The sequence below is a fragment of the Argiope bruennichi genome, chromosome 9, assembly GCF_947563725.1.
Source record: "Argiope bruennichi chromosome 9, qqArgBrue1.1, whole genome shotgun sequence".
NCBI lineage: Eukaryota > Metazoa > Arthropoda > Arachnida > Araneae > Araneidae > Argiope > Argiope bruennichi.
In genome coordinates, this window is record NC_079159.1 from 79,590,496 (window position 1) to 79,613,561 (window position 23,066).

At 38.8% G+C, this 23,066-nt stretch overlaps 39 non-coding genes across 39 annotated transcripts; all 39 read right to left on the reverse strand.

The window, feature by feature from the left end:
- Positions 1–237: 237 nt before the first annotated feature.
- On the reverse strand, positions 238–326 carry Trnay-gua (transfer RNA tyrosine (anticodon GUA)). The gene is given in 2 exon segments: positions 238–273; positions 290–326. It is a non-coding gene; the product is annotated as a tRNA-Tyr (tRNA).
- A 1,793-nt stretch (positions 327–2,119) lies between these two features.
- Positions 2,120–2,208, reverse strand: Trnay-gua (transfer RNA tyrosine (anticodon GUA)). The gene is given in 2 exon segments: positions 2,120–2,155; positions 2,172–2,208. It is a non-coding gene; the product is annotated as a tRNA-Tyr (tRNA).
- A 179-nt stretch (positions 2,209–2,387) lies between these two features.
- On the reverse strand, positions 2,388–2,478 carry Trnay-gua (transfer RNA tyrosine (anticodon GUA)). Its single transcript is given in 2 exon segments — positions 2,388–2,424; positions 2,441–2,478. It is a non-coding gene; the product is annotated as a tRNA-Tyr (tRNA).
- A 1,254-nt stretch (positions 2,479–3,732) lies between these two features.
- On the reverse strand, positions 3,733–3,821 carry Trnay-gua (transfer RNA tyrosine (anticodon GUA)). The gene is given in 2 exon segments: positions 3,733–3,768; positions 3,785–3,821. It is a non-coding gene; the product is annotated as a tRNA-Tyr (tRNA).
- Positions 3,822–4,000: 179 nt separating this feature from the next.
- Positions 4,001–4,091, reverse strand: Trnay-gua (transfer RNA tyrosine (anticodon GUA)). Its single transcript is given in 2 exon segments — positions 4,001–4,037; positions 4,054–4,091. It is a non-coding gene; the product is annotated as a tRNA-Tyr (tRNA).
- A 1,254-nt stretch (positions 4,092–5,345) lies between these two features.
- Trnay-gua (transfer RNA tyrosine (anticodon GUA)) lies at positions 5,346–5,434 on the reverse strand. The gene is given in 2 exon segments: positions 5,346–5,381; positions 5,398–5,434. It is a non-coding gene; the product is annotated as a tRNA-Tyr (tRNA).
- A 179-nt stretch (positions 5,435–5,613) lies between these two features.
- Trnay-gua (transfer RNA tyrosine (anticodon GUA)) lies at positions 5,614–5,704 on the reverse strand. Its single transcript is given in 2 exon segments — positions 5,614–5,650; positions 5,667–5,704. It is a non-coding gene; the product is annotated as a tRNA-Tyr (tRNA).
- A 178-nt stretch (positions 5,705–5,882) lies between these two features.
- Trnay-gua (transfer RNA tyrosine (anticodon GUA)) lies at positions 5,883–5,971 on the reverse strand. The gene is given in 2 exon segments: positions 5,883–5,918; positions 5,935–5,971. It is a non-coding gene; the product is annotated as a tRNA-Tyr (tRNA).
- Positions 5,972–6,958: 987 nt separating this feature from the next.
- On the reverse strand, positions 6,959–7,047 carry Trnay-gua (transfer RNA tyrosine (anticodon GUA)). Its single transcript is given in 2 exon segments — positions 6,959–6,994; positions 7,011–7,047. It is a non-coding gene; the product is annotated as a tRNA-Tyr (tRNA).
- Positions 7,048–7,226: 179 nt separating this feature from the next.
- On the reverse strand, positions 7,227–7,317 carry Trnay-gua (transfer RNA tyrosine (anticodon GUA)). The gene is given in 2 exon segments: positions 7,227–7,263; positions 7,280–7,317. It is a non-coding gene; the product is annotated as a tRNA-Tyr (tRNA).
- A 178-nt stretch (positions 7,318–7,495) lies between these two features.
- Positions 7,496–7,584, reverse strand: Trnay-gua (transfer RNA tyrosine (anticodon GUA)). The gene is given in 2 exon segments: positions 7,496–7,531; positions 7,548–7,584. It is a non-coding gene; the product is annotated as a tRNA-Tyr (tRNA).
- A 718-nt stretch (positions 7,585–8,302) lies between these two features.
- Trnay-gua (transfer RNA tyrosine (anticodon GUA)) lies at positions 8,303–8,391 on the reverse strand. The gene is given in 2 exon segments: positions 8,303–8,338; positions 8,355–8,391. It is a non-coding gene; the product is annotated as a tRNA-Tyr (tRNA).
- A 179-nt stretch (positions 8,392–8,570) lies between these two features.
- Trnay-gua (transfer RNA tyrosine (anticodon GUA)) lies at positions 8,571–8,661 on the reverse strand. The gene is given in 2 exon segments: positions 8,571–8,607; positions 8,624–8,661. It is a non-coding gene; the product is annotated as a tRNA-Tyr (tRNA).
- Positions 8,662–9,915: 1,254 nt separating this feature from the next.
- Trnay-gua (transfer RNA tyrosine (anticodon GUA)) lies at positions 9,916–10,004 on the reverse strand. The gene is given in 2 exon segments: positions 9,916–9,951; positions 9,968–10,004. It is a non-coding gene; the product is annotated as a tRNA-Tyr (tRNA).
- Positions 10,005–10,183: 179 nt separating this feature from the next.
- Positions 10,184–10,274, reverse strand: Trnay-gua (transfer RNA tyrosine (anticodon GUA)). The gene is given in 2 exon segments: positions 10,184–10,220; positions 10,237–10,274. It is a non-coding gene; the product is annotated as a tRNA-Tyr (tRNA).
- Positions 10,275–10,452: 178 nt separating this feature from the next.
- On the reverse strand, positions 10,453–10,541 carry Trnay-gua (transfer RNA tyrosine (anticodon GUA)). The gene is given in 2 exon segments: positions 10,453–10,488; positions 10,505–10,541. It is a non-coding gene; the product is annotated as a tRNA-Tyr (tRNA).
- Positions 10,542–11,528: 987 nt separating this feature from the next.
- Trnay-gua (transfer RNA tyrosine (anticodon GUA)) lies at positions 11,529–11,617 on the reverse strand. Its single transcript is given in 2 exon segments — positions 11,529–11,564; positions 11,581–11,617. It is a non-coding gene; the product is annotated as a tRNA-Tyr (tRNA).
- A 438-nt stretch (positions 11,618–12,055) lies between these two features.
- On the reverse strand, positions 12,056–12,144 carry Trnay-gua (transfer RNA tyrosine (anticodon GUA)). The gene is given in 2 exon segments: positions 12,056–12,091; positions 12,108–12,144. It is a non-coding gene; the product is annotated as a tRNA-Tyr (tRNA).
- Positions 12,145–12,593: 449 nt separating this feature from the next.
- On the reverse strand, positions 12,594–12,682 carry Trnay-gua (transfer RNA tyrosine (anticodon GUA)). Its single transcript is given in 2 exon segments — positions 12,594–12,629; positions 12,646–12,682. It is a non-coding gene; the product is annotated as a tRNA-Tyr (tRNA).
- A 180-nt stretch (positions 12,683–12,862) lies between these two features.
- Positions 12,863–12,951, reverse strand: Trnay-gua (transfer RNA tyrosine (anticodon GUA)). The gene is given in 2 exon segments: positions 12,863–12,898; positions 12,915–12,951. It is a non-coding gene; the product is annotated as a tRNA-Tyr (tRNA).
- Positions 12,952–13,400: 449 nt separating this feature from the next.
- On the reverse strand, positions 13,401–13,489 carry Trnay-gua (transfer RNA tyrosine (anticodon GUA)). The gene is given in 2 exon segments: positions 13,401–13,436; positions 13,453–13,489. It is a non-coding gene; the product is annotated as a tRNA-Tyr (tRNA).
- Positions 13,490–13,669: 180 nt separating this feature from the next.
- Trnay-gua (transfer RNA tyrosine (anticodon GUA)) lies at positions 13,670–13,758 on the reverse strand. Its single transcript is given in 2 exon segments — positions 13,670–13,705; positions 13,722–13,758. It is a non-coding gene; the product is annotated as a tRNA-Tyr (tRNA).
- A 179-nt stretch (positions 13,759–13,937) lies between these two features.
- Trnay-gua (transfer RNA tyrosine (anticodon GUA)) lies at positions 13,938–14,028 on the reverse strand. Its single transcript is given in 2 exon segments — positions 13,938–13,974; positions 13,991–14,028. It is a non-coding gene; the product is annotated as a tRNA-Tyr (tRNA).
- Positions 14,029–14,207: 179 nt separating this feature from the next.
- Trnay-gua (transfer RNA tyrosine (anticodon GUA)) lies at positions 14,208–14,296 on the reverse strand. Its single transcript is given in 2 exon segments — positions 14,208–14,243; positions 14,260–14,296. It is a non-coding gene; the product is annotated as a tRNA-Tyr (tRNA).
- Positions 14,297–14,476: 180 nt separating this feature from the next.
- On the reverse strand, positions 14,477–14,565 carry Trnay-gua (transfer RNA tyrosine (anticodon GUA)). Its single transcript is given in 2 exon segments — positions 14,477–14,512; positions 14,529–14,565. It is a non-coding gene; the product is annotated as a tRNA-Tyr (tRNA).
- Positions 14,566–14,745: 180 nt separating this feature from the next.
- Positions 14,746–14,834, reverse strand: Trnay-gua (transfer RNA tyrosine (anticodon GUA)). Its single transcript is given in 2 exon segments — positions 14,746–14,781; positions 14,798–14,834. It is a non-coding gene; the product is annotated as a tRNA-Tyr (tRNA).
- A 180-nt stretch (positions 14,835–15,014) lies between these two features.
- Positions 15,015–15,103, reverse strand: Trnay-gua (transfer RNA tyrosine (anticodon GUA)). Its single transcript is given in 2 exon segments — positions 15,015–15,050; positions 15,067–15,103. It is a non-coding gene; the product is annotated as a tRNA-Tyr (tRNA).
- A 437-nt stretch (positions 15,104–15,540) lies between these two features.
- Trnay-gua (transfer RNA tyrosine (anticodon GUA)) lies at positions 15,541–15,629 on the reverse strand. Its single transcript is given in 2 exon segments — positions 15,541–15,576; positions 15,593–15,629. It is a non-coding gene; the product is annotated as a tRNA-Tyr (tRNA).
- A 180-nt stretch (positions 15,630–15,809) lies between these two features.
- On the reverse strand, positions 15,810–15,898 carry Trnay-gua (transfer RNA tyrosine (anticodon GUA)). The gene is given in 2 exon segments: positions 15,810–15,845; positions 15,862–15,898. It is a non-coding gene; the product is annotated as a tRNA-Tyr (tRNA).
- A 449-nt stretch (positions 15,899–16,347) lies between these two features.
- Positions 16,348–16,436, reverse strand: Trnay-gua (transfer RNA tyrosine (anticodon GUA)). Its single transcript is given in 2 exon segments — positions 16,348–16,383; positions 16,400–16,436. It is a non-coding gene; the product is annotated as a tRNA-Tyr (tRNA).
- A 718-nt stretch (positions 16,437–17,154) lies between these two features.
- On the reverse strand, positions 17,155–17,243 carry Trnay-gua (transfer RNA tyrosine (anticodon GUA)). The gene is given in 2 exon segments: positions 17,155–17,190; positions 17,207–17,243. It is a non-coding gene; the product is annotated as a tRNA-Tyr (tRNA).
- A 449-nt stretch (positions 17,244–17,692) lies between these two features.
- Positions 17,693–17,781, reverse strand: Trnay-gua (transfer RNA tyrosine (anticodon GUA)). Its single transcript is given in 2 exon segments — positions 17,693–17,728; positions 17,745–17,781. It is a non-coding gene; the product is annotated as a tRNA-Tyr (tRNA).
- A 718-nt stretch (positions 17,782–18,499) lies between these two features.
- Trnay-gua (transfer RNA tyrosine (anticodon GUA)) lies at positions 18,500–18,588 on the reverse strand. Its single transcript is given in 2 exon segments — positions 18,500–18,535; positions 18,552–18,588. It is a non-coding gene; the product is annotated as a tRNA-Tyr (tRNA).
- Positions 18,589–19,306: 718 nt separating this feature from the next.
- Positions 19,307–19,395, reverse strand: Trnay-gua (transfer RNA tyrosine (anticodon GUA)). The gene is given in 2 exon segments: positions 19,307–19,342; positions 19,359–19,395. It is a non-coding gene; the product is annotated as a tRNA-Tyr (tRNA).
- Positions 19,396–19,844: 449 nt separating this feature from the next.
- On the reverse strand, positions 19,845–19,933 carry Trnay-gua (transfer RNA tyrosine (anticodon GUA)). The gene is given in 2 exon segments: positions 19,845–19,880; positions 19,897–19,933. It is a non-coding gene; the product is annotated as a tRNA-Tyr (tRNA).
- A 449-nt stretch (positions 19,934–20,382) lies between these two features.
- On the reverse strand, positions 20,383–20,471 carry Trnay-gua (transfer RNA tyrosine (anticodon GUA)). Its single transcript is given in 2 exon segments — positions 20,383–20,418; positions 20,435–20,471. It is a non-coding gene; the product is annotated as a tRNA-Tyr (tRNA).
- Positions 20,472–21,189: 718 nt separating this feature from the next.
- Positions 21,190–21,278, reverse strand: Trnay-gua (transfer RNA tyrosine (anticodon GUA)). The gene is given in 2 exon segments: positions 21,190–21,225; positions 21,242–21,278. It is a non-coding gene; the product is annotated as a tRNA-Tyr (tRNA).
- A 449-nt stretch (positions 21,279–21,727) lies between these two features.
- Trnay-gua (transfer RNA tyrosine (anticodon GUA)) lies at positions 21,728–21,816 on the reverse strand. Its single transcript is given in 2 exon segments — positions 21,728–21,763; positions 21,780–21,816. It is a non-coding gene; the product is annotated as a tRNA-Tyr (tRNA).
- A 987-nt stretch (positions 21,817–22,803) lies between these two features.
- Positions 22,804–22,892, reverse strand: Trnay-gua (transfer RNA tyrosine (anticodon GUA)). Its single transcript is given in 2 exon segments — positions 22,804–22,839; positions 22,856–22,892. It is a non-coding gene; the product is annotated as a tRNA-Tyr (tRNA).
- Positions 22,893–23,066: the final 174 nt, after the last annotated feature.

The following is a 23,066-nucleotide window of genomic DNA, read 5'->3' on the forward strand; positions in this document are numbered from 1 at the left end:
GGATATCGTCTTTAGAGCATCTACAGTCCACCGCTATGCCAACTGAGCTGTCGACGGATGCGAAGGTTTTGCTGATTTCATTTTTTTAGATTGAAGTTCAGTTAAAGGAGTAGACGGATGTTCAACAAAACAAAATGCTAACTATAATATTTCCAACAATTACTTATTCGAAAAAGAGCTGGGAATCTAGCAAATCGAACGAAACTGCACTTTTAAATTCCAATCAAAATAACATCTTCCGTCGAGCCGGAGTCGAACCAGCGACCTATGGATATCGTCTTTAGGGCATCTACAGTCCACCGCTCTGCCAACTGAGCTATCGACGGATGCGAATGTTATGCTGATTTCATTTTTTCATATTGAAGTTCAGTTAAAGGAGGAGAAGGATGTTCAACAAAACAAAATGCTAACTATAGTATTTCCAACAATTAGTTATTCGAAAAAGAGCTGGGAATCTAGCAAATCGAACGAAACTACACTTTTAAATTCCAATCAAAATAACATCTTCCGTCGAGCCGGAGTCGAACCAGCGACCTATGTATATCTTACTTTAGAGCATCTACAGTCCACCGCTCTGCAAACTGAGTTATCGACGGATGCGAAGGTTTTGCTGATTTCATTTTTCCAGATTGAAGTTCAGTTAAAGGAGTAGAAGGATGTTAAACAAAAAAAATGCTAACTATAATATTTCCAACAATTACTTATTCGAAAAAGAGCTGGGAATCTAGCAAATCGAACGAAACTACACTTTTAAATTCCAATCAAAATAACATCTTCCGTCGCGCCGGAGTCGAACCAGCGACCTATGGATATCGTCTTTAGGGCATCTTCAGTCCACCGCTCTGCCAACTGAGCTATCGACGGATGCGAAGGTTTTACTGATTTCATTTTTCCATTTTGAAGTTCAGTTAAAGGAGGAGAAGGATGTTCAACAAAACAAAATGCTAACTATAATATTTCCAACAATTACTTATTCGAAAAACACCTAGGAATCTAGCAATTCGAACGAAACAACACTTTAAATTCCAATCAAAATAACATCTTCCGTCGAGCCGGAGTCGAACCAGCAACCTATGGATATCGTCTTTAGAGCATCTACAGTCCACCGCTATGCCAACTGAGCTGTCGACGGATGCGAAGGTTTTGCTGATTTCATTTTTTCAGATTGAAGTTCAGTTAAAGGAGTGGAAGGATGTTCAACAAAACAGAATGCTAACTATAATATTTCCAACAATTACTTATTCGAAAAAGAGCTGGGAATCTAGCAAATCGAACGAAACTACACTTTTAAATTCCAATCAAAATAACACATTCCGTCGAGCCGGAGTCGAACCAGCGACCTAAGGATAGCGTCTTTAGGGCATCTACAGTCCACCGCTCTGCCAACTGATCTATCAACGGATGCGAAGGTTTTGCTGATTTCATTTTTTCAGATTGAAGTTCAGTTAAAGGAGTAGACGGATGTTCAACAAAACAAAATGCTAACTATAATATTTCCAACAATTACTTATTCGAAAAAGAGCTGGGAATCTAGCAAATCGAAAGAAACTACACTTTTAAATTCCAATCAAAATAACATCTTCCGTCGAGCCGGAGTCGAACCAGCGACTTACGGATATCGTCTTTAGGGCAGCTACAGTCCACCGCTCTGCCAACTGAGCTATCGACGGATGCGAAGGTTTTACTGATTTCATTTTTTAATATTAAAGTTCAGTTAAAGGAGGAGAAGGATGTTCAACAAAACAAAATGCTAACTATAATATTTCCAACAATTACTTATTCGAAAAAGAGCTGGGAATCTAGCAAATCGAAAGAAACTACACTTTTAAATTCCAATCAAAATAACATCTTCCGTCGAGCCGGAGTCGAACCAGCGACTTACGGATATCGTCTTTAGGGCAGCTACAGTCCACCGCTCTGCCAACTGAGCTATCGACGGATGCGAAGGTCTTACTGATTTCATTTTTTAATATTAAAGTTCAGTTAAAGGAGGAGAAGGATGTTCAACAAAACAAAATGCTAACTATAATATTTCCAACAATTACTTATTCGAAAAAGAGCTAGGAATCTAGCAAATTGAACGAAACAACACTTTTAAATTCCAATCAAAATAACAACTTCCGTCGAGCCGGAGTCGAACCAGCGACCTATGGATATCGTCTTTAGGGCATCTACAGTCCACCGCTCTGCCAACTGAGCTATCGACGGATGCGAAGGTTTTGCTGATTTCATTTTTTCTGATTGAAGTTCAGTTAAAGGAGTAGAAGGATGTTAAACAAAACAAAATGCTAACTATAATATTTCCAACAATTACTTATTCGAAAAAGAGCTGGGAATCTAGCAAATCGAACGAAACTACTCTTTTAAATTACAATCAAAATAACATCTTCCGTCGCGCCGGAGTCGAACCAGCGACCTATGGATATTGTCTTTAGGGCATCTACAGTCCACCGCTCTGCCAACTGAGCTATCGACGGATGCGAAGGTTTTACTGATTTCCTTTTTCCATTTTGAAGTTCAGTTAAAGGAGGAGAATTATGTTCAACAAAACAAAATGCTAACTATAATATTTCCAACAATTACTTATTCGAAAAAGACCTAGTAATCTAGCAATTCGAACGAAACAACACTTTAAATTCCAATCAAAATAACATCTTCCGTCGAGCCGGAGTCGAACCAGCAACCTATGGATATCGTCTTTAGAGCATCTACAGTCCACCGCTATGCCAACTGAGCTGTCGACGGATGCGAAGGTTTTGCTGATTTCATTTTTTCAGATTGAAGTTCAGTTAAAGGAGTGGAAGGATGTTCAACAAAACAGAATGCTAACTATAATATTTCCAACAATTACTTATTCGAAAAAGAGCTGGGAATCTAGCAAATCGAACGAAACTACACTTTTAAATTCCAATCAAAATAACACATTCCGTCGAGCCGGAGTCGAACCAGCGACCTAAGGATAGCGTCTTTAGGGCATCTACAGTCCACCGCTCTGCCAACTGATCTATCAACGGATGCGAAGGTTTTGCTGATTTCATTTTTTCAGATTGAAGTTCAGTTAAAGGAGTAGACGGATGTTCAACAAAACAAAATGCTAACTATAATATTTCCAACAATTACTTATTCGAAAAAGAGCTGGGAATCTAGCAAATCGAAAGAAACTACACTTTTAAATTCCAATCAAAATAACATCTTCCGTCGAGCCGGTGTCGAACCAGCGACTTACGGATATCGTCTTTAGGGCAGCTACAGTCCACCGCTCTGCCAACTGAGCTATCGACGGATGCGAAGGTTTTACTGATTTCATTTTTTAATATTAAAGTTCAGTTAAAGGAGGAGAAGGATGTTCAACAAAACAAAATGCTAACTATAATATTTCCAACAATTACTTATTCGAAAAAGAGCTGGGAATCTAGCAAATCGAAAGAAACTACACTTTTAAATTCCAATCAAAATAACATCTTCCGTCGAGCCGGAGTCGAACCAGCGACTTACGGATATCGTCTTTAGGGCAGCTACAGTCCACCGCTCTGCCAACTGAGCTATCGACGGATGCGAAGGTCTTACTGATTTCATTTTTTAATATTAAAGTTCAGTTAAAGGAGGAGAAGGATGTTCAACAAAACAAAATGCTAACTATAATATTTCCAACAATTACTTATTCGAAAAAGAGCTAGGAATCTAGCAAATTGAACGAAACAACACTTTTAAATTCCAATCAAAATAACAACTTCCGTCGAGCCGGAGTCGAACCAGCGACCTATGGATATCGTCTTTAGGGCATCTACAGTCCACCGCTCTGCCAACTGAGCTATCGACGGATGCGAAGGTTTTGCTGATTTCATTTTTTCTGATTGAAGTTCAGTTAAAGGAGTAGAAGGATGTTAAACAAAACAAAATGCTAACTATAATATTTCCAACAATTACTTATTCGAAAAAGAGCTGGGAATCTAGCAAATCGAACGAAACTACACTTTTAAATTCCAATCAAAATAACATCTTCCGTCGCGCCGGAGTCGAACCAGCGACCTATGGATATTGTCTTTAGGGCATCTACAGTCCACCGCTCTGCCAACTGAGCTATCGACGGATGCGAAGGTTTTACTGATTTCCTTTTTCCATTTTGAAGTTCAGTTAAAGGAGGAGAATTATGTTCAACAAAACAAAATGCTAACTATAATATTTCCAACAATTACTTATTCGAAAAAGACCTAGTAATCTAGCAATTCGAACGAAACAACACTTTAAATTCCAATCAAAATAACATCTTCCGTCGAGCCGGAGTCGAACCAGCAACCTATGGATATCGTCTTTAGAGCATCTACAGTCCACCGCTATGCCAACTGAGCTGTCGACGGATGCGAAGGTTTTGCTGATTTCATTTTTTCAGATTGAAGTTCAGTTAAAGGAGTGGAAGGATGTTCAACAAAACAGAATGCTAACTATAATATTTCCAACAATTACTTATTCGAAAAAGAGCTGGGAATCTAGCAAATCGAACGAAACTACACTTTTAAATTCCAATCAAAATAACACATTCCGTCGAGCCGGAGTCGAACCAGCGACCTAAGGATAGCGTCTTTAGGGCATCTACAGTCCACCGCTCTGCCAACTGATCTATCAACGGATGCGAAGGTTTTGCTGATTTCATTTTTTCAGATTGAAGTTCAGTTAAAGGAGTAGACGGATGTTCAACAAAACAAAATGCTAACTATAATATTTCCAACAATTACTTATTCGAAAAAGAGCTGGGAATCTAGCAAATCGAAAGAAACTACACTTTTAAATTCCAATCAAAATAACATCTTCCGTCGAGCCGGAGTCGAACCAGCGACTTACGGATATCGTCTTTAGGGCAGCTACAGTCCACCGCTCTGCCAACTGAGCTATCGACGGATGCGAAGGTTTTACTGATTTCATTTTTTAATATTAAAGTTCAGTTAAAGGAGGAGAAGGATGTTCAACAAAACAAAATGCTAACTATAATATTTCCAACAATTACTTATTCGAAAAAGAGCTGGGAATCTAGCAAATCGAAAGAAACTACACTTTTAAATTCCAATCAAAATAACATCTTCCGTCGAGCCGGAGTCGAACCAGCGACTTACGGATATCGTCTTTAGGGCAGCTACAGTCCACCGCTCTGCCAACGGAGCTATCGACGGATGCGAAGGTCTTACTGATTTCATTTTTTAATATTAAAGTTCAGTTAAAGGAGGAGAAGGATGTTCAACAAAACAAAATGCTAACTATAATATTTCCAACAATTACTTATTCGAAAAAGAGCTAGGAATCTAGCAAATTGAACGAAACAACACTTTTAAATTCCAATCAAAATAACAACTTCCGTCGAGCCGGAGTCGAACCAGCGACCTATGGATATCGTCTTTAGGGCATCTACAGTCCACCGCTCTGCCAACTGAGCTATCGACGGATGCGAAGGTTTTGCTGATTTCATTTTTTCTGATTGAAGTTCAGTTAAAGGAGTAGAAGGATGTTAAACAAAACAAAATGCTAACTATAATATTTCCAACAATTACTTATTCGAAAAAGAGCTGGGAATCTAGCAAATCGAACGAAACTACACTTTTAAATTCCAATCAAAATAACATCTTCCGTCGCGCCGGAGTCGAACCAGCGACCTATGGATATTGTCTTTAGGGCATCTACAGTCCACCGCTCTGCCAACTGAGCTATCGACGGATGCGAAGGTTTTACTGATTTCATTTTTCCATTTTGAAGTTCAGTTAAAGGAGGAGAATTATGTTCAACAAAACAAAATGCTAACTATAATATTTCCAACAATTACTTATTCGAAAAAGACCTAGTAATCTAGCAATTCGAACGAAACAACACTTTAAATTCCAATCAAAATAACATCTTCCGTCGAGCCGGAGTCGAACCAGCAACCTATGGATATCGTCTTTAGGGCAGCTACAGTCCACCGCTCTGCCAACTGAGCTATCGACGGATGCGAAGGTTTTGCTGATTTCATTTTTTCAGATTGAAGTTCAGTTAAAGGAGTGGAAGGATGTTCAACAAAACAGAATGCTAACTATAATATTTCCAACAATTACTTATTCGAAAAAGAGCTGGGAATCTAGCAAATCGAACGAAACTACACTTTTAAATTCCAATCAAAATAACACATTCCGTCGAGCCGGAGTCAAACCAGCGACCTATGGATAGCGTCTTTAGGGCATCTACAGTCCACCGCTCTGCCAACTGATCTATCAACGGATGCGAAGGTTTTGCTGATTTCATTTTTTCAGATTGAAGTTCAGTTAAAGGAGTAGACGGATGTTCAACAAAACAAAATGCTAACTATAATATTTCCAACAATTACTTATTCGAAAAAGAGCTGGGAATCTAGCAAATCGAAAGAAACTACACTTTTAAATTCCAATCAAAATAACATCTTCCGTCGAGCCGGAGTCGAACCAGCGACTTACGGATATCGTCTTTAGGGCGGCTACAGTCCACCGCTCTGCCAACTGAGCTATCGACGGATGCGAAGGTTTTACTGATTTCATTTTTTAATATTAAAGTTCAGTTAAAGGAGGAGAAGGATGTTCAACAAAACAAAATGCTAACTATAATATTTCCAACAATTACTTATTCGAAAAAGAGCTGGGAATCTAGCAAATCGAAAGAAACTACACTTTTAAATTCCAATCAAAATAACATCTTCCGTCGAGCCGGAGTCGAACCAGCGACTTACGGATATCGTCTTTAGGGCAGCTACAGTCCACCGCTCTGCCAACTGAGCTATCGACGGATGCGAAGGTCTTACTGATTTCATTTTTTAATATTAAAGTTCAGTTAAAGGAGGAGAAGGATGTTCAACAAAACAAAATGCTAACTATAATATTTCCAACAATTACTTATTCGAAAAAGAGCTAGGAATCTAGCAAATTGAACGAAACAACACTTTTAAATTCCAATCAAAATAACAACTTCCGTCGAGCCGGAGTCGAACCAGCGACCTATGGATATCGTCTTTAGGGCATCTACAGTCCACCGCTCTGCCAACTGAGCTATCGACGGATGCGAAGGTTTTGCTGATTTCATTTTTTCTGATTGAAGTTCAGTTAAAGGAGTAGAAGGATGTTAAACAAAACAAAATGCTAACTATAATATTTCCAACAATTACTTATTCGAAAAAGAGCTGGGAATCTAGCAAATCGAACGAAACTACACTTTTAAATTCCAATCAAAATAACATCTTCCGTCGCGCCGGAGTCGAACCAGCGACCTATGGATATTGTCTTTAGGGCATCTACAGTCCACCGCTCTGCCAACTGAGCTATCGACGGATGCGAAGGTTTTACTGATTTCCTTTTTCCATTTTGAAGTTCAGTTAAAGGAGGAGAATTATGTTCAACAAAACAAAATGCTAACTATAATATTTCCAACAATTACTTATTCGAAAAAGACCTAGTAATCTAGCAATTCGAACGAAACAACACTTTAAATTCCAATCAAAATAACATCTTCCGTCGAGCCGGAGTCGAACCAGCAACCTATGGATATCGTCTTTAGGGCAGCTACAGTCCACCGCTCTGCCAACTGAGCTATCGACGGATGCGAAGGTTTTGCTGATTTCATTTTTTCAGATTGAAGTTCAGTTAAAGGAGTGGAAGGATGTTCAACAAAACAGAATGCTAACTATAATATTTCCAACAATTACTTATTCGAAAAAGAGCTGGGAATCTAGCAAATCGAACGAAACTACACTTTTAAATTCCAATCAAAATAACACATTCCGTCGAGCCGGAGTCGAACCAGCGACCTATGGATAGCGTCTTTAGGGCATCTACAGTCCACCGCTCTGCCAACTGATCTATCAACGGATGCGAAGGTTTTGCTGATTTCATTTTTTCAGATTGAAGTTCAGTTAAAGGAGTAGACGGATGTTCAACAAAACAAAATGCTAACTATAATATTTCCAACAATTACTTATTCGAAAAAGAGCTGGGAATCTAGCAAATCGAAAGAAACTACACTTTTAAATTCCAATCAAAATAACATCTTCCGTCGAGCCGGAGTCGAACCAGCGACTTACGGATATCGTCTTTAGGGCAGCTACAGTCCACCGCTCTGCCAACTGAGCTATCGACGGATGCGAAGGTTTTACTGATTTCATTTTTTAATATTAAAGTTCAGTTAAAGGAGGAAAAGGATGTTCAACAAAACAAAATGCTAACTATAATATTTCCAACAATTACTTATTCGAAAAAGATCTAGGAATCTAGCAAATCGAACGAAACAACACTTTTAAATTCCAATCTAAATAACAACTTCCGTCGAGCCGGAGTCGAACCAGCGACCTATGGATATCGTCTTTAGGGCATCTACAGTCCACCGCTCTGCCAACTGAGCTATCGACGGATGCGAAGGTTTTGCTGATTTCATTTTTTCTGATTGAAGTTCAGTTAAAGGAGTAGAAGGGTGTTAAACAAAACAAAATGCTAACTATAATATTTCCAACAATTACTTATTCGAAAAAGAGCTGGGAATCTAGCAAATCGAACGAAACTACACTTTTAAATTCCAATCAAAATAACATCTTCCGTCGCGCCGGAGTCGAACCAGCGACCTATGGATATCGTCTTTAGGGCATCTACAGTCCACCGCTCTGCCAACTGAGCTATCGACGGACGCGAAGGTTTTACTGATTTCATTTTTCCATTTTGAAGTTCAGTTAAAGGAGGAGAAGGATGTTCAACAAAACAAAATGCTAACTATAATATTTCCAACAATTACTTATTCGAAAAACACCTAGGAATCTAGCAATTCGAACGAAACAACACTTTAAATTCCAATCAAAATAACATCTTCCGTCGAGCCGGAGTCGAACCAGCGACTTACGGATATCGTCTTTAGGGCAGCTACAGTCCACCGCTCTGCCAACTGAGCTATCGACGGATGCGAAGGTCTTACTGATTTCATTTTTTAATATTAAAGTTCAGTTAAAGGAGGAGAAGGATGTTCAACAAAACAAAATGCTAACTATAATATTTCCAACAATTACTTATTCGAAAAAGAGCTGGGAATCTAGCAAATCGAACGAAACTACACTTTTAAATTCCAATCAAAATAACACATTCCGTCGAGCCGGAGTCGAACCAGCGACCTATGGATATCGTCTTTAGAGCATCTACAGTCCACCGCTATGCCAACTGAGCTGTCGACGGATGCGAAGGTTTTGCTGATTTCATTTTTTTAGATTGAAGTTCAGTTAAAGGAGTAGAAGGATGTTCAACAAAACAAAATGCTAACTATAATATTTCCAACAATTACTTATTCGAAAAAGAGCTGGGAATCTAGCAAATCGAACGAAACTACACTTTTAAATTCCAATCAAAATAACATATTCCGTCGAGCCGGAGTCGAACCAGCGACCTATGGATAGCGTCTTTAGGGCATCTACAGTCCACCGCTCTGCCAACTGATCTATCGACGGATGCGAAGGTTTTGCTGATTTCATTTTTTCAGATTGAAGTTCAGTTAAAGGAGTAGACGGATGTTCAACAAAACAAAATGCTAACTATAATATTTCCAACAATTACTTATTCGAAAAAGAGCTGGGAATCTAGCAAATCGAAAGAAACTACACTTTTAAATTCCAATCAAAATAACATCTTCCGTCGAGCCGGAGTCGAACCAGCGACTTACGGATATCGTCTTTAGGGCAGCTACAGTCCACCGCTCTGCCAACTAAGCTATCGACGGATGCGAAGGTCTTACTGATTTCATTTTTTAATATTAAAGTTCAGTTAAAGGAGGAGAAGGATGTTCAACAAAACAAAATGCTAACTATAATATTTCCAACAATTACTTATTCGAAAAAGAGCTAGGAATCTAGCAAATCGAACGAAACAACACTTTTAAATTCCAATCAAAATAACAACTTCCGTCGAGCCGGAGTCGAACCAGCGACCTATGGATATCGTCTTTAGGGCATCTACAGTCCACCGCTCTGCCAACTGAGCTATCGACGGATGCGAAGGTTTTGCTGATTTCATTTTTTCTGATTGAAGTTCAGTTAAAGGAGTAGAAGGATGTTAAACAAAACAAAATGCTAACTATAATATTTCCAACAATTACTTATTCGAAAAAGAGCTGGGAATCTAGCAAATCGAACGAAACTACACTTTTAAATTCCAATCAAAATAACATCTTCCGTCGCGCCGGAGTCGAACCAGCGACCTATGGATATCGTCTATAGGGCATCTACAGTCCACCGCTCTGCCAACTGAGCTATCGACGGATGCGAAGATTTTACTGATTTCATTTTTCCATTTTGAAGTTCAGTTAAAGGAGGAGAAGGATGTTCAACAAAACAAAATGCTAACTATAATATTTCCAACAATTACTTATTCGAAAAAGACCTAGGAATCTAGCAATTCGAACGAAACAACACTTTAAATTCCAATCAAAATAACATCTTCCGTCGAGCCGGAGTCGAACCAGCAACCTATGGATATCGTCTTTAGGGCAGCTACAGTCCACCGCTCTGCCAACTGAGCTATCGACGGATGCGAAGGTTTTGCTGATTTCATTTTTTCAGATTGAAGTTCAGTTAAAGGAGTGGAAGGATGTTCAACAAAACAGAATGCTAACTATAATATTTCCAACAATTACTTATTCGAAAAAGAGCTGGGAATCTAGCAAATCGAACGAAACTACACTTTTAAATTCCAATTAAAATAACACATTCCGTCGAGCCGGAGTCGAACCAGCGACCTATGGATATCGTCTTTAGAGCATCTACAGTCCACCGCTATGCCAACTGAGCTGTCGACGGATGCGAAGGTTTTGCTGATTTCATTTTTTTAGATTGAAGTTCAGTTAAAGGAGTAGAAGGATGTTCAACAAAACAAAATGCTAACTATAATATTTCCAACAATTACTTATTCGAAAAAGAGCTGGGAATCTAGCAAATCGAACGAAACTACACTTTTAAATTCCAATCAAAATAACATATTCCGTCAAGCCGGAGTCGAACCAGCGACCTATGGATAGCGTCTTTAGGGCATCTACAGTCCACCGCTCTGCCAACTGATCTATCGACGGATGCGAAGGTTTTGCTGATTTCATTTTTTCAGATTGAAGTTCAGTTAAAGGAGTAGACGGATGTTCAACAAAACAAAATGCTAACTATAATATTTCCAACAATTACTTATTCGAAAAAGAGCTGGGAATCTAGCAAATCGAAAGAAACTACACTTTTAAATTCCAATCAAAATAACATCTTCCGTCGAGCCGGAGTCGAACCAGCGACCTATGGATACCGTCTTTAGGGCATCTACAGTCCACCGCTCTGCCAACTGAGCTAACAACATTTGCGAAGGTTTTGCTGATTTCATTTTTTCTGATTGAAGTTCAGTTAAAGGAGGAGAAGGATGTTCAACAAAACAAAATGCTAACTATAATATTTCCAACAATTAGTTATTCCAAAAAGAGCTAGGAATCTAGCAAATCGAACGAAACAAGACTTTTAAATTCCAATCAAAATAACATCTTCCGTCGAGCCGGAGTCGAACCAGCGACCTATGGATATCGTCTTTAGGGCAGCTACAGTCCACCGCTCTGCCAACTGAGCTATCGACGGATGCGAAGGTCTTGCTGATTTCATTTTTTCAGATTGAAGTTCAGTTAAAGGAGTAGACGGATGTTCAACAAAACAAAATGCTAACTATAATATTTCCAACAATTACTTATTCGAAAAAGAGCTGGGAATCTAGCAAATCGAACGAAACAACACTTTTAAATTCCAATCAAAATAACATCTTCCGTCGAGCCGGAGACCTATGGATATCGTCTTTAGGGCATCTACAGTCCACCGCTCTGCCAACTGAGCTATCGACGGATGCGAAGGTTTTGCTGATTTAATTTTTTCATATTGAAGTTCAGTTAAAGGAGGAGAAGGATGTTCAACAAAACAAAATGCTAACTATAATATTTCCAACAATTAGTTATTCGAAAAAGAGCTAGGAATCTAGCAAATCGAACGAAACAACACTTTTAAATTCCAATCAATATAACATCTTCCGTCGAGCCGGAGTCGAACCAGCGACCTATGGATATCGTCTTTAGGGCAGCTACAGTCCACCGCTCTGCCAACTGAGCTATCGACGGATGCGAAGGTTTTGCTAATTTCATTTTTTCAGATTGAAGTTCAGTTAAAGGAGTAGAAGGATGTTCAACAAAACAAAATGCTAACTATAATATTTCCAACAATTACTTATTCGAAAAAGAGCTGGGAATCTAGCAAATCGAATGAAACTACACTTTTAGATTCCAATCGAAATAACATCTTCCGTCGCGCCGGAGTCGAACCAGCGACCTATGGATATCGTCTTTAGGGCATCTACAGTCCACCGCTCTGCCAACTGAGCTATCGATGGATGCGAAGGTTTTACTGATTTCATTTTTCCATATTGAAGTTCAGTTAAAGGAGGAGAAGGATGTTCAACAAAACAAAATGCTAACTATAATATTTCCAACAATTACTTATTCGAAAAAGACCTAGGAATCTAGCAAATCGAACGAAACAACACTTTTAAATTCCAATCAAAATAACATCTTCCGTCGAGCCGGAGTCGAACCAGCGACCTATGGATATCGTCTTTAGGGCATCTACAGTCCACCGCTCTGCCAACTGAGCTATCGACGGATGCGAAGGTTTTACTGATTTCATTTTTCCATATTGAAGTTCAGTTAAAGGAGGAGAAGGATGTTCAACAAAACAAAATGCTAACTATAATATTTCCAACAATTACTTATTCGAAAAAGACCTAGGAATCTAGCAAATCGAACGAAACAACACTTTTAAATTCCAATCAAAATAACATCTTCCGTCGAGCCGGAGTCGAACCAGCGACCTATGGATATCGTCTTTAGGGCATCTACAGTCCACCGCTCTGCCAACTGAGCTATCGACGGATGCGAAGGTTTTGCTGATTTCATTTTTTCTGATTGAAGTTCATTTAAAGGAGTAGAAGGATGTTCAACAAAACAAAATGCTAACTATAATATTTCCAACAATTACTTATTCGAAAAAGACCTAGGAATCTAGCAAATCGAACGAAACAACACTTTTAAATTCCAATCAAAATAACATCTTCCGTCGAGCCGGAGTCGAACCAGCGACCTATGGATATCGTCTTTAGGGCATCTACAGTCCACCGCTCTGCCAACTGAAATATCGACGGAGGCGTAGGTTTTGCTGATTTCATTTTTTCATATTGAAGTTCAGTTAAAGGAGGAGAAGGATGTTCAACAAAACAAAATGCTAACTATAATATTTCCAACAAATAGTTATTCGAAAAAGAGCTAGGAATCTATCAAATCGAACGAAACAACACTTTTAAATTCCAATCAAAATAACATCTTCCGTCGAGCCGGAATCGAACCAGCGACCTATGGATATCGTCTTTAGGGCATCTACAATCCACCGCTCTGCCAACTGAGCTATCGACGGATGCGAAGGTTTCGCTGATTTCATTTTTTCTGATTGAATTTCAGTTAAAGGAGTAGAAGGATGTTAAACAAAACTAAATGCTAACTATAATATTTCCAACAATTACTTATTCGAAAAAGAGCTGGGAATCTAGCAAATCGAACGAAACTACACTTTTAAATTCCAATCAAAATAACATCTTCCGTCGAGCCGGAGTCGAACCAGCGACCTATGGATATCGTCTTTAGCGCATCTACAGTCCACCGCTCTGCCAACTGAGCTATCGACGGATGCGAAGGTCTTTCTGATTTCATTTTTTCAGATTGAAGTTCAGTTAAAGGAGTAGAAGGATGTTCAACAAAACAAAATGCTAACTATAATATTTCCAACAATTACTTATTCGAAAAAGAGCTGGGAATCTAGCAAATCGAACGAAACTACACTTTTAAATTCCAATCGAAATAACATCTTCCGTCGCGCCGGAGTCGAACCAGCGACCTATGGATATCGTCTTTAGGGCATCTACAGTCCACCGCTCTGCCAACTGAGCTATCGACGGATGCGAAGGTTTTACTGATTTCATTTTTCCATATTGAAGTTCAGTTAAAGGAGGAGAAGGATGTTCAACAAAACAAAATGCTAACTATAATATTTCCAACAATTACTTATTTTAAAAAGACCTAGGAATCTAGCAAATCGAACGAAACAACACTTTTAAATTCCAATCAAAATAACATCTTCCGTCGAGCCGGAGTCGAACCAGCGACCTATGGATATCGTCTTTAGGGCATCTACAGTCCACCGCTCTGCCAACTGAGCTATCGACGGATGCGAAGGTTTTGCTGATTTCATTTTTTCTGATTGAAGTTCATTTAAAGGAGTAGAAGGATGTTCAACAAAACAAAATGCTAACTATAATATTTCCAACAATTACTTATTCGAAAAAGACCTAGGAATCTAGCAAATCGAACGAAACAACACTTTTAAATTCCAATCAAAATAACTTCTTCCGTCGAGCCGGAGTCGAACCAGCGACCTATGGATATCGTCTTTAGGGCATCTACAATCCACCGCTCTGCCAACTGAGCTATCGACGGATGCGAAGGTTTCGCTGATTTCATTTTTTCTGATTGAATTTCAGTTAAAGGAGTAGAAGGATGTTAAACAAAACTAAATGCTAACTATAATATTTCCAACAATTACTTATTCGAAAAAGAGCTGGGAATCTAGCAAATCGAACGAAACTACACTTTTAAATTCCAATCAAAATAACATCTTCCGTCGAGCCGGAGTCGAACCAGCGACCTATGGATATCGTCTTTAGCGCATCTACAGTCCACCGCTCTGCCAACTGAGCTATCGACGGATGCGAAGGTCTTTCTGATTTCATTTTTTCAGATTGAAGTTCAGTTAAAGGAGTAGAAGGATGTTCAACAAAACAAAATGCTAACTATAATATTTCCAACAATTACTTATTCGAAAAAGAGCTGGGAATCTAGCAAATCGAACGAAACTACACTTTTAAATTCCAATCAAAATAACATCTTCCGTCGAGCCGGAGTCGAACCAGCGACCTATGGATATCGTCTTTAGGGCATCTACAGTCCACTGCTCTGCCAACTGAGCTATCGACGGATGCGAAGGTTTTGCTGATTTCATTTTTTCTGATTGAAGTTCAGTTAAAGGAGTATAAGGATGTTCAACAAAACAAAATGCTAACTATAATATTTCCAACAATTACTTATTCGAAAAAGAGCTGGGAATCTAGCAAATCGAACGAAACTACACTTTTAAATTCCAATCAAAATAACATCTTCCGTCGAGCCAGCGACCTATGGATATCGTCTTAAGGGCATCTACAGTCAACGCTCTGCGAACTGATCTAACAACATTTGCGAAGGTTTTGCTGATTTCATTTTTGCTGATTGAAGTTCAGTTAAAGGAGTAGAAGGATGTTCAACAAAACAAAATGCTAACTATAATATTTCCAACAATTACTTATTCGAAAATGAGCTGGGAATCTAGCAAATCGAACGAAACTACACTTTTAAATTCCAATCAAAATAACATCTTCCGTCGAGCCGGAGTCGAACCAGCGACCTATGGATATCGTCTTTAGGGCATCTACAGTCCACCGCTCTGCCAACTGAGCTATCGACGGATGCGTAGGTTTTGCTGATTTCATTTTTTCTGATTGAAGTTCAGTTAAAGGAGTAGAAGGATGTTCCACAAAACAAAATGCTAACTATAATATTTCCAACAATTACTTATTCGAAAAAGAGCTAGGAATCTAGCAAATCGAACAAAACTACACTTTTAAATTCCAATCAAAATAACATCTTCCGTCGAGCCGGAGTCGAACCAGCGACCTATGGATATCGTCTTTAGGGCATCTACAGTCCACCGCTCTGCCAACTGAGCTATCGACGGATGCGAAGGTTTTGCTGATTTCATTTTTTCAGATTGAAGTTCAGTTAAAGGAGTAGTAGGATGTTCAACAAAACAAAATGCTAACTATAATATTTCGAACAATTACTTATTCTAAAGAGAGCTGGGAATCTAACAAATCGAACGAAACTACACTTTTAAATTCCAATCAAAATAATATCTTCCGTCGAGCCGGAGTCGAACCAGCGACCTATGGATATCGTCTTTAGGGCATCTACAGTCCACCGATCTGCCAACTGAGCTATCGACGGATGCGAAGGTTTTGCTGATTTCATTTTTTCAGATTGAAGTTCAGTTAAAGGAGGAGAAGGATGTTGAACAAAACAAAATGCTAACTATAATATTTCCAACAATTACTTATTCGAAAAAGACCTAGGAATCTAGCAAATCGAACGAAACTACACTTTTAAATTCCAATCAAAATAACATCTTCCGTCGAGCCGGAGTCGAACCAGCGACCTATGGATATCGTCTTTAGGGCATCTACAATCCACCGCTCTGCCAACTGAGCTATCGACGGATGCGAAGGTTTTGCTGATTTCATTTTTTTTTATTGAATTTCAGTTAAAGGAGTAGAAGGATGTTCAACAAAACAAAATGCTAACTATAATATTTCCAACAATTACTTATTCGAAAAAGAGCTGGGAATCTAGCAAATCGAAAGAAACTACACTTTTAAATTCCAATCAAAATAACACTTTCCGTCGAGCCGGAGTCGAACCAGCGACCTATGGATATCGTCTTTAGAGCATCTACAGTCCACCGCTCTGCCAACTGAGCTGTCGACGGATGCGAAGGTTTTGCTGATTTCATTTTTTCAGATTGAATTTCAGTTAAAGGAGGAGAAGGATGTTCAACAAAACAAAATGCTAACTATAATATTTCGAACAATTACTTATTCGAAAAAGAGCTGGGAATCTAGCAAATCGAATGAAACTACACTTTGAAATTCCAATCAAAATAACATCTTCCGTCGAGCCGGAGTCGAACCAGCTACCTATGGATATCGTCTTTAGGGCATCTACAGCCCACCGCTCTGCCAACTGAGCTATCGACGGATGCGAAGGTTTTGCTGATTTCATTTTTTCATATTGAAGTTCAGTTAAAGGAGTAGAAGGATGTTCAACAAAACAAAATGCTAACTATAATATTTCCAACAATTACTTATTCGAAAAAGAGCTGGGAAACTACCAAATCGAACGAAACTACACTTTTAAATTCCAATCAAAATAACATCTTCCGTCGAGCCGGAGTCGAACCAGCGACCTATGGATATCGTCTTTAGGGCATCTACAGTCCACCGCTCTGCCAACTGAGCTATCGACGGATGCGAAGGTTTTGCTGATTTCATTTTTTCTGATTGAAGTTCAGTTAAAGGAGTAGAAGGATGTTCCACAAAACAAAATGCTAACTATAATATTTCCAACAATTACTTATTCGAAAAAGAGCTAGGAATCTAGCAAATCGAACAAAACTACACTTTTAAATTCCAATCAAAATAACACTTTCCGTCGAGCCGGAGTCGAACCAGCGACCTATGGATATCGTCTTTAGAGCATCTACAGTCCAACGCTCTGCAAACTGAGCTGTCGACGGATGCGAAGGGTTTGCTGATTTCATTTTTTCAGATTGAAGTTCAGTTAAAGGAGGAGAAGGATGTTGAACAAAACAAAATGCTAACTATAATATTTCCAACAATTACTTATTCGAAAAAGACCTAGGAATCTAGCAAATCGAACGAAACTACACTTTTAAATTCCAATCAAAATAACATCTTCCGTCGAGCCGGAGTCGAACCAGCGACCTATGGATATCGTCTTTAGGGCATCTACAATCCACCGCTCTGCCAACTGAGCTATCGACGGATGCGAAGGTTTTGCTGATTTCATTTTTTTTTATTGAATTTCAGTTAAAGGAGTAGAAGGATGTTCAACAAAACAAAATGCTAACTATAATATTTCCAACAATTACTTATTCGAAAAAGAGCTGGGAATCTAGCAAATCGAAAGAAACTACACTTTTAAATTCCAATCAAAATAACACTTTCCGTCGAGCCGGAGTCGAACCAGCGACCTATGGATATCGTCTTTAGAGCATCTACAGTCCACCGCTCTGCCAACTGAGCTGTCGACGGATGCGAAGGTTTTGCTGATTTCATTTTTTCAGATTGAATTTCAGTTAAAGGAGGAGAAGGATGTTCAACAAAACAAAATGCTAACTATAATATTTCGAACAATTACTTATTCGAAAAAGAGCTGGGAATCTAGCAAATCGAATGAAACTACACTTTGAAATTCCAATCAAAATAACATCTTCCGTCGAGCCGGAGTCGAACCAGCTACCTATGGATATCGTCTTTAGGGCATCTACAGCCCACCGCTCTGCCAACTGAGCTATCGACGGATGCGAAGGTTTTGCTGATTTCATTTTTTCATATTGAAGTTCAGTTAAAGGAGTAGAAGGATGTTCAACAAAACAAAATGCTAACTATAATATTTCCAACAATTACTTATTCGAAAAAGAGCTGGGAAACTACCAAATCGAACGAAACTACACTTTTAAATTCCAATCAAAATAACATCTTCCGTCGAGCCGGAGTCGAACCAGCGACCTATGGATATCGTCTTTAGGGCATCTACAGTCCACCGCTCTGCCAACTGAGCTATCGACGGATGCGAAGGTTTTGCTGATTTCATTTTTTCTGATTGAAGTTCAGTTAAAGGAGTAGAAGGATGTTCCACAAAACAAAATGCTAACTATAATATTTCCAACAATTACTTATTCGAAAAAGAGCTAGGAATCTAGCAAATCGAACAAAACTACACTTTTAAATTCCAATCAAAATAACACTTTCCGTCGAGCCGGAGTCGAACCAGCGACCTATGGATATCGTCTTTAGAGCATCTACAGTCCACCGCTCTGCAAACTGAGCTGTCGACGGATGCGAAGGTTTTGCTGATTTCATTTTTTCAGATTGAATTTCAGTTAAAGGAGGAGAAGGATGTTCAACAAAACAAAATGCTAACTATAATATTTCGAACAATTACTTATTCGAAAGAGAGCTGGGAATCTAACAAATCGAACGAAACTACACTTTTAAATTCCAATCAAAATAACATCTTCCGTCGAGCCGGAGTCGAACCAGCGACTTACGGATATCGTCTTTAGGGCAGCTACAGTCCACCCCTCTGCCAACTGAGCTATCGACGGATGCGAAGGTTTTGCTGATTTCATTTTTTCAGATTGAAGTTCAGTTAAAGGAGTAGAAGGATGTTCAACAAAACAAAATGCTAACTATAATATTTCCAACAATTACTTATTCGAAAAAGAGCTGGGAAACTAGCAAATCGAACGAAACTACACTTTTAAATTCCAATCAAAATAACATCTTCCGTCGAGCCGGAGTCGAACCAGCGACCTATGGATATCGTCTTTAGGGCATCTACAGTCCAACGCTCTGCCAACTGAGCTATCGACGGATGCGAAGGTTTTGCTGATTTCATTTTTTCTGATTAAAGTTCAGTTAAAGGAGTAGAAGGATGTTCAACAAAACAAAATGCTAACTATAATATTTCCAACAATTACTTATTCGAAAATGAGCTGGGAATCTAGCAAATCGAACGAAACTACACTTTTAAATTCCAATCAAAATAACATCTTCCGTCGAGCCGGAGTCGAACCAGCGACCTATGGATATCGTCTTTAGGGCATCTACAGTCCACCGATCTGCCAACTGAGCTATCGACGGATGCGAAGGTTTTGCTGATTTCATTTTTTCAGATTGAAGTTCAGTTAAAGGAGGAGAAGGATGTTCAACAAAACAAAATGCTATCTATAATATTTCCCACAATTACTTATTCGAAAAAGAGCTGGGAATCTAGCAAATCGAACGAAACTACACTTTTAAATTCCAATCAAAATAACATCTTCCGTCGAGCCGGAGTCGAACCAGCGACCTATGGATATCGTCTTTATGGCATCTACAGTCCACCGCTCTGCCAACTGAGCTATCGACGGATGCGAAGGTTTTGCTGATTTCATTTTTTCAGATTGAATTTCAGTTAAAGGAGTAGAAGGATGTTCAACAAAACAAAATGCTAACTATATTATTTCGAACAATTACTTATTCGAAAGAGAGCTGAGAATCTAACAAATCGAACGAAACTAAACTTTTAAATTCCAATCAAAATAACATCTTCCGTCGAGCCGGAGTCGAACCAGCGACCTATGCATATCGTCTTTAGGGCATCTACAGTCCACCGCTCTGCCAACTGAGCTATCGACGGATGCGAAGGTTTTGCTGATTTCATTTTTTCTGATTGAAGTTCAGTTAAAGGAGTAGAAGGATGTTCAACAAAACAAAATGCTAACTATAATATTTCCAACAATTACTTATTCGAAAATGAGCTGGGAATCTAGCAAATCGAACGAAACTACACTTTTAAATTTCAATCAAAATAACATCTTCCGTCGAGCCGGAGTCGAACCAGCGACCTATGGATATCGTCTTTAGGGCATCTACAGTCCACCGCTCTGCCAACCGAGCTATCGACGGATGCGAAGGTTTTGCTGATTTCATTTTTTCTGATTGAAGTTCAGTTAAAGGAGTAGAATGATGTTCCACAAAACAAAATGCTAACTATAATATTTCCAACAATTACTTATTCGAAAAAGAGCTAGGAATCTAGCAAATAGAACAAAACTACACTTTTAAATTCCAATCAAAATAACACTTTCCGTCGAGCCGGAGTCGAACCAGCGACCTATGGATATCGTCTTTAGAGCATCTACAGTCCACCGCTCTGCCAACTGAGCTGTCGACGGATGCGAAGGTTTTGCTGATTTCATTTTTTCAGATTGAATTTCAGTTAAAGGAGGAGAAGGATGTTCAACAAAACAAAATGCTAACTATAATATTTCGAACAATTACTTATTCGAAAGAGAGCTGGGAATCTAACAAATCGAACGAAACTACACTTTTAAATTCCAATCAAAATAACATCTTCCGTCGAGCCGGAGTCGAACCAGCGACTTACGGATATCGTCTTTAGGGCAGCTACAGTCCACCGCTCTGCCAACTGAGCTATCGACGGATGCGAAGGTTTTGCTGATTTCATTTTTTCAGATTGAAGTTCAGTTAAAGGAGTAGAAGGATGTTCAACAAAACAAAATGCTAACTATAATATTTCCAACAATTACTTATTCGAAAAAGAGCTGGGAAACTAGCAAATCGAACGAAACTACACTTTTAAATTCCAATCAAAATAACATCTTCCGTCGAGCCGGAGTCGAACCAGCGACCTATGGATATCGTCTTTAGGGCATCTACAGTCCACCGCTCTGCCAACTGAGCTATCGACGGATGCGAAGGTTTTGCTGATTTCATTTTTTCTGATTAAAGTTCAGTTAAAGGAGTAGAAGGATGTTCAACAAAACAAAATGCTAACTATAATATTTCCAACAATTACTTATTCGAAAATGAGCTGGGAATCTAGCAAATCGAACGAAACTACACTTTTAAATTCCAATCAAAATAACATCTTCCGTCGAGCCGGAGTCGAACCAGCGACCTATGGATATCGTCTTTAGGGTATCTACAGTCCACCGATCTGCCAACTGAGCTATCGACGGATGCGAAGGTTTTGCTGATTTCATTTTTTCAGATTGAAGTTCAGTTAAAGGAGTAGAAGGATGTTCAACAAAACAAAATGCTATCTATAATATTTCCAACAATTACTTATTCGAAAAAGAGCTGGGAATCTAGCAAATCGAACAAAACTACACTTTTAAATTCCAATCAAAATAACATCTTCCGTCGAGCCGGAGTCGAACCAGCGACCTATGGATATTGTCTTTAGGGCATCTACAGTCCACCGCTCTGCCAACTGAGCTATCGACGGATGCGAAGGTTTTGCTGATTTCATTTTTTTCAGATTGAATTTCAGTTAAAGGAGTAGTAGGATGTTCAACAAAACAAAATGCTAACTATAATATTTCGAACAATTACTTATTCTAAAGAGAGCTGGGAATCTAACAAATCGAACGAAACTACACTTTTAAATTCCAATCAAAATAACATCTTCCGTCGAGCCGGAGTCGAACCAGCGACCTATGGATATCGTCTTTAGGGCATCTACAGTCCACCGATCTGCCAACTGAGCTATCGACGGATGCGAAGGTTTTGCTGATTTCATTTTTTCAGATTGAAGTTCAGTTAAAGGAGGAGAAGGATGTTCAACAAAACAAAATGCTATCTAGAATATTTCCAACAATTACTTATTCGAAAAAGAGCTAGGAATCTAGCAAATCGAACGAAACAACACTTTTAAATTCCAATCAAAATAACATCTTCCGTCGAGCCGGAGTCAACCAGCGACCTATGGATATCGTCTTTAGGGCATCTACAGTCCACCGCTCTGCCAACTGAACTATCGACGGATGCGAAGGTTTTGCTGATTTCATTTTTTCAGATTGAAGTTCAGTTAAAGGAGTAGAAGGATGTTCAACAAAACAAAATGCTAACTATAATATTTCGAACAATTACTTATTCTTAAGAGAGCTGGGAATCTAACAAATCGAACGAAACTACACTTTTAAATTCCAATCAAAATAATATCTTCCGTCGAGCCGGAGTCGAACCAGCGACCTATGCATATCGTCTTTAGGGCATCTACAGTCCACCGCTCTGCCAACTGAACTATCGACGGATGCGAAGGTTTTGCTGATTTCATTTTTTCAGATTGAAGTTCAGTTAAAGGAGTAGAAGGATGTTCAACAAAACAAAATGCTAACTATAATATTTCGAACAATTACTTATTCTAAAGAGAGCTGGGAATCTAACAAATCGAACGAAACTACACTTTTAAATTCCAATCAAAATAACATCTTCCGTCGAGCCGGAGTCGAACCAGCGACCTATGGATATCGTCTTTAGGGCATCTACAGTCCACCGCTCTGCCAACTGAGCTATCGACGGATGCGTAGGTTTTGCTGATTTCATTTTTTCTGATTGAAGTTCAGTTAAAGGAGTAGAAGGATGTTCCACAAAACAAAATGCTAACTATAATATTTCCAACAATTACTTATTCGAAAAAGAGCTAGGAATCTAGCAAATCGAACAAAACTACACTTTTAAATTCCAATCAAAATA